Source organism: Pogoniulus pusillus, chromosome Z, assembly GCF_015220805.1.
Source record: "Pogoniulus pusillus isolate bPogPus1 chromosome Z, bPogPus1.pri, whole genome shotgun sequence".
Lineage (NCBI taxonomy): Eukaryota > Metazoa > Chordata > Aves > Piciformes > Lybiidae > Pogoniulus > Pogoniulus pusillus.
Window position 1 is genome coordinate 5,336,801 of NC_087309.1, and position 12,036 is coordinate 5,348,836.

Below are 12,036 nucleotides of genomic sequence, written 5' to 3' on the forward strand. Positions count from 1 at the left end.
TTCCTCATGTTAGAAATGCATGCTAGAAATGGGTTGGAACTGGATGACCTTTAACATCCCCTTCAACCCAAACCATTCAGTGGTTCTGTGAAACTTGCCTGGCAGTGTGGTGGACCCATTTAGCCTTTCTTACAAAAGGAATAAAAGGAGGGGAGGGGGGTTGCTTAGAAACAAAATGGGGGAAGCAGAACATTCCCTTAAAGATTATCTACATACAATGGATTTCTGTCATTTATAGTATGTAAATTTTTTTTTCATAGGAACAACATCAGAAATACCTTCCTTACGAGCCCTGGGAGCAGGAAATGTCTTGTTTCCAAATGCCTGATGGTAGAGTAGAGAAAAAAAGGCATTGCTCATTCATTTACCTGTAACCTGTGCTTTAAATTGTAAGCCACGAATGCCAATAGTGAATTTAAAAAGCAAACACTTAAATCTGAGTAGAAAATTCATATAGCTTTGTGTTTTTAATCCAGACCTGTTGCAAAGGGAAATGTAAATAGGAACAAAGTGGGGATTTAAACTTTCTCATTGTTAGGTTTTTAGCTGCAGTGTTTTGGGTAATTATGTGCCCACTAACAATCCCCAAGGTTGGTACTGTGCTCTTCTACCAGTGTACTAGTGTTCAGTTCTGGGCCCCCCAGTTTAGGAGGGACATTGAGATGCTTGAGCGTGTCCAGAGAAGGGCGACGAGGCTGGTGAGAGGCCTTGAGCACAGCCCTACGAGGAGAGGCTGAGGGAGCTGGGATTGGTTAGCCTGGAGAAGAGGAGGCTCAGGGGGGACCTTATTGCTGTCTACAACTACCTGAGGGGTGGTTGTGGCCAGGAGGAGGTTGCTCTCTTCTCTCAGGTGGCCAGCACCAGAACAAGAGGACACAGCCTCAGGCTGTGCCAGGGGAGATTTAGGCTGGAGGTGAGGAGAAAGTTCTTCCCTGAGAGAGTCATTGGACACTGGAATGGGCTGCCCGGGGAGGTGGTGGAGTCGCTGTCCCTGGAGCTGTTCAAGGCAGGATTGGACATGGCACTTGGTGCCATGGTCTGGCCTTGAGCTCTGTGGTAAAGGGTTGGACTTGATGATCTGTGAGGTCTCTTCCAACCTTGGTGATACTGTGATACTGTGACACTGTGAAGGGTCAGTTAATGGGCACACCCCATAAAACACAGATTCTTATTCTGTGTATTTCTAGATACTCTTGTGGGTTTGGTTTTGTTTGGTTGTTTTTTTACTGTAATTTTCAGCTGTATTTCTAAATGTTGCTTTTCTGACTGTGTTCTACTGGTTCTACTACAGCAAATGGTGATGAACACTACCTAGATACACATTGAGGAAAGTAGCATTTGTGACAAATGATTTCCTTCCCTGAAAGCAGACATGGCAATCTCATTCCTCATCTTGACATCTGGGGTTTAGCTCAGGCCACTTACCACTTTCCAAGGTAAACTGACGTGCTGCAGGTAGCGCTGTAATTTCTAGGTAGCCAGATTAGAGAACAATGGAGAAGTTAGATCCTTGTTTCAGCCCATGTCACCTAGATGCACCTGCATATTAGGAGTGAATTGCCCAACCATGCCCTAACAGTATGTACTGTGCATTTCAAAGTCGCTGGTATTTCCAACTATGCATTGATATTTGCCATGGCAAAAATAAACCAAGACATTAAAAACACACCGAGTTTGTGCTTTACTGCATGGGTCACAATAAGGAGTAAGTGTGAAACACAAAGAGGGTGTGAATTACACAAAAATCAACAACCTTAAGCTAATCATTCCGTGTACAATGTCTGCTGTAACTAATGAGGCACTTAGTGCCATGGTCTAGTTGATTGGACAGGGCTGGGTGCTAGGTTGGACTGGGTGATCTTGGTGATCTCTTCCAACCTGGTTGTTTCTATGATTCTTAGATGCTAATCTAAGCTTTTCCTATGCACTTTCAAATTGTACTTAAAAAGCTCAAGGAAGTGTGGGGTTTTCCTGACTTACTTCTCTGTTGCAGTTGTGCTGCCTTTGTCCTTGTTTTAAAGGACTGCTGCCATTAAAAGTGGGTATGAGTAGCTGCCAAATTAACAATCTTAGAATGCTTCCTCTCCCCAGTCCTCCAGAAATGAGATCAAATTTCCCCTAATTCCTTGATGGCCTTTATAAAAACAAAACAAAACAAAACAAAACAGATTTTCTCTCAGTTTATGTCCTAGTTTAAAATGTGTTTTCACCTGGCTACTGGTAGTCACTTTTTTCTGCAGTGAAGTATGTTATATGATATGCCTTTGGTTATGGATAAGTACATGATTCATAATTGGTGCATGCTACAAGAAAGAAGTTGATGAGTTTGAGTTGATGAGTTTGGGGTTGTTTAGGCTGCAGAAGAGGAGGCTCAGGGCAGACTTCATTGCTGTCTACGTCTACCTGAAGGGAGCTTGTAGTCAGGTGGGGTTGGTCTCTTCTCCCAGGCAAGTAGTGACAGAACAAGAGGACACAGCCTCAAGCTGTGCCAGGACAGGTTTAGTCTGGATGTTACAGCAAGAGTGAATGGCATGGGAATGGGCTGCCTGGGAAGGTGGTGGAGTCCCCATTCCTGCAGGTGTTTAAAGGGCTGGATGAGGCACTCAATGCCATGGATTAGTTAATTAGAAGGTGCTAGGCAATAGCTTTGATTCAATGACCTTAAGGTATTTTCCAACCTGGTTAATTCTGTGATTAATATAAGATAAAAACCAAACAAGGCAAAAGAATTTTAGGGAGCTTTTCCCTTGCACTTTTCTCTGCGTAGGTGGAGAGCAGGTCAGTGTGACAGGTTGGACTCGATAGAATCATAGAATGAACCAGGTTGGAAGAGACCTCCAAGATCATCCAGTCCAACCTAGCACCCAGCCCTAGCCAGTCAACCAGACCATGGCACTAAGTGCCTCATCCAGGCCTTTCTTGAACAACTCCAGGGATGGTGCCTCCACCACCTCCCTGGGCAGCCCATTCCAATGCCAATCACTCTCTCTGACAACAACTTCCTCCTAACATCCAGCCTAGACCTCCCCTGGCACAACTTGAGACTGTGTCCCCTTGTTCTGTTGCTGGTTGCCTGGCAGAAGAGCCCAACCCCACCTGGCTACAATGTCCCTTCGGGTAGTTGTAGACAGTAATAAGATCACCCCTGAGCCTCCTCTTCTGCAGGCTGCACACCCCCAGCTCCCTCAGCCTCTCCTCACAGGGCTGTGCTCCAGGCTCCTCACCAGCTTCATTGCCCTTCTCTGGACACCTTCCAGCACCTCAACATCACTCTTGAATTGAGGAGCCCAGAACTGGACACAGCACTCAAGGTGTGGCCTGACCAGTGCTGAGTACAGGGGCAGGATATCCTCCCTTGTCCTGCTGCCCACACTGCTCCTGAAAGAAAAAGGTTTTTTCTTTTCCAAATTGATCTCTGCCACAAAGCCTTGCAGAGTGATCAAGTTCCTAGAGGATCTGTTTCAGGTAAGAAAACCAGTTTGGCTGTGATTTTATTTACAGGAGAACAGGTTCTTGCTGTCTGTTCCAAGGGGATGAAGGTTGGCACCCTTCTTTGTCTGCCTGTTCCCTGGGGCACCTGGCCTACAAAAAAGGCAGTGTCTTGTTAGTCATCAAGAACTTGACCATTTTCCCTCTGTGTGGTGACCAGATTGAAAAGTTTGGAAGCACTGAGGACAGCTTTTGTGCCACAAGCAGCAGACCCTGAACTAATGTGTTTCTATGCCAGCATAAGTAGCGTGCTTGTGCTCCCTTGCTAGCTGCACATTGATCTGTCCTGGCACCTAAAGCTGTTCTGCAGACTTTTCTTGACTCAGCCTTGTAAAGGAATGCTTAGATAACAGAAGGAAGGAATGGGCCAGATGATCCTAGGACAACAACAACGTGGAATGAATGTTTATTCAGCTGCCATGGTTATGAAGGGTACTCAATAAAAGGTGGGAAATGCTTTGGACTAGGAATGCTCTGAGCAGTCCAAACTGCTTATGCAACAGGCTGAGGATGCATCTCATCTGAAAGAAAGTGACACAAAATAAGCTGCAGAAGACATTTGCTTTCCTGTAGCTCATTTTGTTGGTCTGGGCACTCTGCCTCCCTAGCTCACAGGAGGACTAGGCTTTCAGGGGGCTTGCTCACATTGCCATGTACTGTACACATGCTCTTTCCCCATGCAGAGCTCAGGCTGGCCACGGCTGTCAAGGAAAATAAAAACTGTTTCTATAAGTATATGAATGGCAAGAGAAGGGGCAAGGACAACCTCCAGTCCTTATTGGATAGAGAGGGGAACATAGTGACAAAGGATGAGGAAAAGGCAGAGGTGCTTAACACCTTCTTTGCCTCAATCTTCACTAGTGGGACAGGTTGTCTCCAGGACAGCTGGACTCCTGAAGTGGTGGCTGGAGTCAGGGACCATTATAGTCCCACTGTGATACACAAGCAAGAAGTAAGGGACCTGCTGAGACACTTGGATCCTCACATGTCCATGGGACCGGATGGGATCCATCCTAGGGTGCTGAGGGAGCTGGCAGCTGAGCTGGCCAAGCCACTCTGCATCATTTATCAGCAGTGCTGGCTCACTGGAGAGGTCCCTGAAGACTGGAAGTTGGCCAAGGTGATGCCCATCCACAAGAAGGGCTGAAAGTAGGAGCCAGAAAACTACAGAGCTGTGAGCCTGACCTCAGTGCCAGGCAAGGTGATGGAAGAGGGCATCTTGGGTGCCATCACAAAGCACCTACAGGATGGCCAAGGGATCAGGCCCAGCCAGCATGGGTTTAGGAAGGGCAGGTCCTGCCTCACCAACCTGATCTCCTTTTATGATCAGGTTCCCTGCCTGGTGAATGTGGGGCAGGCTGTGGATGTAGTCTACCTGAACTGCAGCAAAGCCTTTGACACTGTCTGCCACAAGAAGCTCCTGGCCAAGCTGGCAGCTCATGGCTTGGACAGATTCACTCTGTGCTGGATCAAGAACTGGCTGGATGGCAGAGCTCAGAGAGTGGTGGTGAATGGTGCCACATCCAGTTGGCAGCTGTCACTAGTGGTGTTCCCCAAGGATCAGTGCTGGGCCCAGTCCTGTTCAATATCTTTATTGATGATCTGGACGAGGGGATTGAGTCCAGCATCAGTAAGTTTGCAGATGACACCAAGCTAGGAGCAGGTGTGGATCTGTTGGAGGGTAGAGAGCCCTGCAGAGGGACCTGGCCAGGCTGGATGGGTGGGCAGAGGCCAATGGGATGAGATTTAACAAGGCCAAGTGCAGGGTTCTGCACTTTGGCCACAACAACCCCAAGCAGCACTACAGGCTGGGGACAGAGTGGCTGGAGAGCAGCCAGGAGGAAAGGGACCTGGGGGTACTGGTGGATAGAGGCTGAAGATGAGCCAGCAGTGTGCCCAGGTGGCCAAGAGAGCCAATGGCATCCTGGCCTGCATCAGGAACAGTGTGGCCAGCAGGACAAGGGAGGTTCTTCTTGCCCTGTACTCAGCACTGGTCAGACCACACCTTGAGTGCTGTGTCCAGTTCTGGACCCCTCAATTCAAGAGAGATGTTGAGGTGCTGGAAGGTGTCCAGAGAAGGGCAACAAAGCTGGTGAGGGGCCTGGAGCACAAATCCTATGAGGAGAGGCTGAGGGAGCTGGGGGTGTGCAGCCTGGAGAAGAGGAGGCTCAGGGCAGAGCTCATTGCTGTCTACAACTACCTGAAGGGAGGTTGTAGCCAGGTGGGGTTGGTCTCTTCTCCCAGGCAACCAGCATCAGAACAAGGGGACACAGTCTGGAGTTGTGCCAGGGTAGGTCTAGGCTGGATGTTAGGAGGAAGTTCCTGCCAGAGAGAGTGATTGGCATTGGAATGGGCTGCCCAAGGAGATGGTGGAGTTGCCCTCCCTGGAGGTGCTCAAGCAAAGCCTGGCTGAGGCACTTAGTGCCATGGTCTGGTTGACTGGATAGGGCTGGGTGCTAGGTAGGAGTGGATGATCTTGGAGGTCTCTTCCAACCTGGTTGATTCTATGATTCAATGATTCTATGCATACATGAGAGATTAAGGGTTTCAGATGCACAGATGAAGGTGCATTGCACAAGTATAGCAAAATACTCTGTTCCTGAGTTGCTGAGAATCACAGAATCACAGAACCTTTGAGGTTGTAAAATGCCTCCAGAGGTCGTTGAATCCAACCTCCCTGCCTAAATAGCATCCCCTAGGGTAGCTCACACAGGAATGCATGCAGCTGTGTTTGGAAAGTCTCCAGAGAAGGAGACTCCACAACCCCTCTGGGCAGCCTGCTCCAGGGCTCTGTCACCCTCACTGCAAAGTTTCTCCTCCTGTTGAGCTGAAACCTTCTCTGTTCCAGTTTGCAGCTGTGGCTCCTTGGCTTATTGCTGCTGAGCAGTGAAAAGAGCTTGGCCACAGACACTTGACACCCACCCCTCAGATATTTGTGCACATTGATCAGATCTCCTCTCAGCCTTCTCTTCTCCAGACTAAACAGCCCCAGGGCTCTCAGTCTCTCTCCATAGGGGAGTTGCTCAAGTCCCTCACTCATCCTTGTGTCTCTCTGCTGGACTCTCTTCAGCAGGTCTCTGAATCTCCTGAACTGAGGAGCCCAAAACTGGAGAGAGTATTGCATGTGTGGTCTCAGCAGGGCAGAGCAGAGGGGGAGGAGAGCCTCCCTAGCCCTGCTGGCCACACTTTTCCTGGTGCAGCCCAGGATGCCATTGGCTCTGTTGGCCACAAGGGCACATTGCTGGCCCACACAGAACTTGCTGCCCACCAGCACTCCAAGGGCATTCTCCACGGAGCTGCTTTCCAGCAGGGCAGCCCCAACCTGTACTGGGGCCTGTTGTTATTCCTCCCCAGATGCAGGACCCTGCACTTGTCCTTCCTGAACTCCATGTGGTTAAACATGCAAACCCTGCTGAATAGGAAAAAAGCCTTGTGCTAGTTTGAGGCAAGCTAGAATGTTTTGGTAAGGAGAACTAGATAATAGGCTATTAAAGGTAAACATGGTTGTGTCTACTCCTCTCACAGTCCCGCTGAGAGTTCTGGGAAGAGAAAGGAAAACATTTGATAACGTTCTCCATTTTGTCTTTCATTCTGCCTTTGCCTTCAGACCAAGCCACATCTCCTTAACCCCACTGCCACTAACCTTCCTTCTTAACCTCTTGGCTGCACCTCTGTTCTTCCTGGGAACTGGGGTAAAGTTGAGAGGGGCCGGGGAAGGTGTTGGGGTGGTTTGAGAGCCCCTCCTGGGGACTCAGGTTTCTGGGAGGGGAGTTGTGCTTCTGGATATTAGGAGGAAGTTCTTCACAGAGAGAGTGATTTCCCATTGGAATGGGCTGCCCAGGGAGGTGGTGGAGGCACCGTCCCTGGGGGTCTTCAAGAAAAGCCTGGATGAGGCACTTAGTGCCATGGTCTGGTTGACTGGCTAGGGCTGGGTGCTAGGTTGGACTGGCTGATCTTGGAGGTCTCTTCCAACCTGGTTGATTCTATGATTCTATGTATTGTTTATCCTTTGTATATTTCTGTATATAACTGTATATATATATTGTAAATAGCTGCTTGTATATTTGCTGCTGTAAATAAATAGCTTCATTTGTATTCCTGGAGCCCGTCTGAGTTAGCTGGGGCAAATCAAAAGTGGGGGGGGGGGGGGGGGGGGGGGGCGGGTAAGAGCCCAAACCATCACAAGCCTCAAAAGGAGTGTGTCAGCTGAAGGCAGAGAACACCTTCTTTCTCTGGTGCTGAGGATTCATCCTTACGCTGGAGGATGAGTCCAGCTTCCCTGGGATGAAAGCTTTAGTTTTCAGCTGAGAGTTGTCATACTGACATAACTACAGAGGTAACAAACAATGCATATTTTTTTTCTCTATATTGAGAACAACTTCCTCTAATTTTCCCCAGGTTGTTACCATGCCTGTGCTTCACCAAACGACCCAGCAGAACACTGTGTCTCAAAGCTGCTGTCTGACAATGCACTTCTGTCACGTGTGTGAAGGGTGCTTGCTGTTTCAGCTCTCTTTCAGTCCCAAAGTAGCTCACACTTGCAGGCTTTAGGAATGATTGAATAGTTGACTTTGTGGAGAAGGAAAGGACCTGCAGGAGAACATACACAGGAGGAAATCACAGAATCACAGAATCAGTCAGGGTTGGAAGGGACCACAAGGAGCAGCCAGTTCCAACCCCCTGCCATGCCCGGGGACACCCTACCCTGGAGCAGGCTGCACACAGCCTCATCCAGCCTGGCCTTGAACACCTCCAGCCATGGGGCCTCAACCACCTCCCTGGGCAACCCATTCCAGCCTCTCACCACTCTCATGCTCAACAACTTCCTCCTCACCTCCAGTCTGAATCTCCTCACCTCCAGCTTTGCTCCATTCCCCCCAGTCCTGGCACTCCCTGAGAGGCTGAAAAGTCCCTCCCCAGCTTTCTTGTAGGCCCCCTTCAGATGCTGGAAGGCCACAAGAAGGTCACCTGGGAGCCTCCTCTTCTGCAGCCTGCACAGCCCCAACTCTTTCAGTCTGTGCTCACAGCAGAGCTGCTGCAGCCCTCTGAGCATCCTCCTGGCCCTGCTCTGGACACTCTACAGCATCTCCACAGCCCTCTTGTAATGGGGGCTCCAGAACTGGATGCAGTACTGCAGGTGGGGTCTCAGCAAGCATAGCAGAGGGGGAGAATCATCTCCCTGGCCCTGCTGGCCACACTTCTCCTGATGCAGCCCAGGCTCTGGTTTGCCCTCTGGGCTGCAAGTGCACACTGCTGGCTCATGCTGAGCTTCTCATCCAGCAGCACCCCCAAGTCCCTCTCCTCAGGGCTGCTCTCCAGACACTCACTGCCCAGCCTGCAGTTGTGCCTGAGATTGCCCCAACCAAGCTACAGAACCTTGCACTTGGTCTTGTTTGTTGAACCTCCTGAGCTTGGCTTGTGCCCACCTCTGCAGCCTGTCCAGCTCCCTCTGGATGGATCCTGCCCTCCAGCCTGGCTGCTGCACCACACAGCTTGGTGTGCTCAGCAAACTTGCTGAGGCTGCACTCAGTGCCTCTGTCCATGGCACCCACAAAGATGTTGAACAAGACTGGTCCCAGGACTGTGCTAGTTTGAAGCAGGCTAGAATGTTTTGGTGAGAAAAAGTAGATGATAGGCTGTGAAAGGAAAACAATGGTTGTGTCTCCTTCCCTCACAGTCTCGCTGAGAGCTATGGGAACAAGAAGGTTAAACATTAGATAACTTTTGCCATCTTCGCTCTCTGCCTTTGGCTTCAGACTGAGCTACATCTCCCTAACCCCACTGCCACTAACCTTGCTCCTTAACCTCTTGGCTGAACCTCTTTTTCTTCCTAGGATTTGGGGTAAGGTTGAGAGGGGCAGGGGGAAGGTGCAGGGGTGGTTGAGAGCCCCTCCTGGGGACTCAGGTTTCTGGGAGGGGAGTTGTGTTTCTGTATTACCTTTTACCTTGTCTATTTCTGTATATTTCTGTCTGTACTGTAACTATCTGCTTGTATATTGTGCTGCTGTAAATAAATAGCTTCATTCATATTCCCAGAGCTGACTGAGTTAACTGGGGTTCTTTTCTAAAGTGTGGGGGGGTGGCTAACAGCCAAACCACCACAAGGACTGATCCCTGAGGGCCTCCACTTGTCACTGGTCTCCACTTGGCTGTGGAGCCATTGACATTGGACTTCAGCAAAGCCTTTGACACTGTCTGCCACAAGAAGCTCCTGGCCAAGCTGGCAGCTCATGGCTTGGACAGATTCACTCTGTGCTGGATCAAGAACTGGCTGGATGGCAGAGCTCAGAGAGTGGTGGTGAATGGTGCCACATCCAGTTGGCAGCTGTCACTGGTGGTGTGCCCCAGGGATCAGTGCTGAGCCCAGTCCTGTTCAATGTCTTTATTGATGAGGGCATTGAGTCCAGCATCAGTCAGTTTGCAGATGACACCAAGCTAGGAGCAGGTGTGGAGCTCTTGGAAGGTAGAGGAGCCCTGCAGAGGGACCTGGACAGGCTGGATGGGTGGGCAGAGGCCAATGGGATGAGATTGAACAAGGCCAAGTGCAAGGTTCTGCACTTTGGCCACAACAACCCCAAGCAGCACTACAGGCTGGGGACAGAGTGGCTGGAGAGCAGCCAGGCAGAGAGGGACCTGGGGGTACTGATAGATAGTAGGCTGAAGCTGAGGCAGCAGTGTGCCCAGGTGGCCAGGAGAGCCAATGGCATCCTGGCCTGCATCAGGAGCAGTGTGGCCAGCAGGACAAGGGAGGTTCTTCTTGCCCTGTACTCAGCACTGGTCAGGCCACACCTTGAGTGCTGTGTCCAGTTCTGGGCCCCTCAATTCAAGAGAGATGTTGAGGTGCTGGAAGGTGTCCAGAGAAGGGCAACAAAGCTGGTGAGGGGCCTGGAGCACAAATTCTATGAGGAGAGGTTGAGGGAGCTGAGGGTGTTTAGCCTGGAGAAGAGGAGGCTCAGGGGTGATCTTATTACTGTCTACAACTACCTGAAGGGGCATTGTAGCCAGGTGGGGGGTGGCCTCTTCTCCCAGGCAACCAGCAATAGAACAAGGGGACACAGTCTCAAGTTGTGCCAGGGTAGGTCTAGGCTGGATGTTAGGAAGAAGTTCTTCACAGAGAGAGTGATTGGCATTGGAATGGGCTGCCCAGGGAGGTGGTGGAGGCACCATCCCTGGGGGTCTTCAAGAAGGGACTGGATGAGGGACTTAGTGCCATGGTCTGGTTGACTGGCTAGGGCTGGGTGCTAGGTTGGACTGGATGATCATGGAGGTCTCTTCCAACCTGGTTGATTCTATGATTCTATGATTCTATGACAGCCACTCTTTGGGTGCAGCCATCAAGCCAGACCTTTATGCATCTCGTGCTCCACCCATCACACCCAATAATAAATAATAAATCCATACAATGTGCTGATCAAACTGTTCTTTCTTCCCTTTCTTGCTCCTTGCTCTGGCTGCTGCTGCTGGTGTTGCTTTTGAATGGGTTTGCTGACCTTGGCTGAGTCTCATGTTGTAGTTACATAGATAGCAGGGGTACATTCTTTCTCCTCTCTGGGGGAGACTATTCACCTTTCCCAGAGGGGTGGGAACAATTCAGGGGGGCTCCTTATGTTTTTTTCTGATTCATAAATTTATGTCTACATATTTTGTACATATTCATTGCAGTTTATCCTTTTAGATTTATGCTTGCTTTTGTAAATGGAGCTTGATGCAGAGCCACGAGGATTAAGAAGGGCCAGGAGGATGCTCAGAGGGCTGGAGCAGCTCTGCTATGAGGACAGGCTGAAAGAGTTGGGGCTGTGCAGTCTGGAGGAGGCTCCCAGGTGACCTTCTTGTGGCCTTCCAGCATCTGAAGGGGCCTACAAGAAAGCTGGGGAGGGACTTTCTAGGATATCAGGGAGTGACAGGATTGGGGGAATGGAGCAAAGCTGAAGGTGGGGAGATTCAGAGTGGATGTGAGGAGGAAGTTGTTGAGCATGAGAGTGGTGAGAGGCTGGACTGGGTTGCCCAGGGAGGTGGTTGAGGCCCCATGGCTGGAGGTGTTTAAGGCCAGGCTGGCTGAGGCTGTGGACAGCCTGATCTAGGGTAGGGTGTCCCTGGGCATGGCAGGGGGCTTGGAACTGTCTGATCCTTGTGGTCCTTTCCAACCCTGACTGATTCTGTGATTCTGTGATTCTATTCTATCATTCATTTTGCTTCCAGACCTTCTGAGGTAGTCTGGTGGCTTATTCTGGGAGTAGTTTCAACCCACCAGATCTCCAGAGTGCTTTATGTGCGTTACCCTATTTCAGTAGGACCCTAATGCATTTCAGACCAAAACAAAAGAAGAATGTGTTTTGCTGTGTGATTAAGTAGATAAGTGTGTTGAAAGATGTAGACACTGTCCCTGGAGGTGTTGAAGCAAAGCCTGGATGAGGCACTTAGTGCCATGGTTGACTGGCTAGGGCTGGGTGCGAGATTGGAGTAGATGATCTTGGAGGTCTCTTCCAACCTGTTTGATTCTGTGATTCTATGATTCTAGGAATCCTTCAAAGCTGAAGAGGCAGAGCT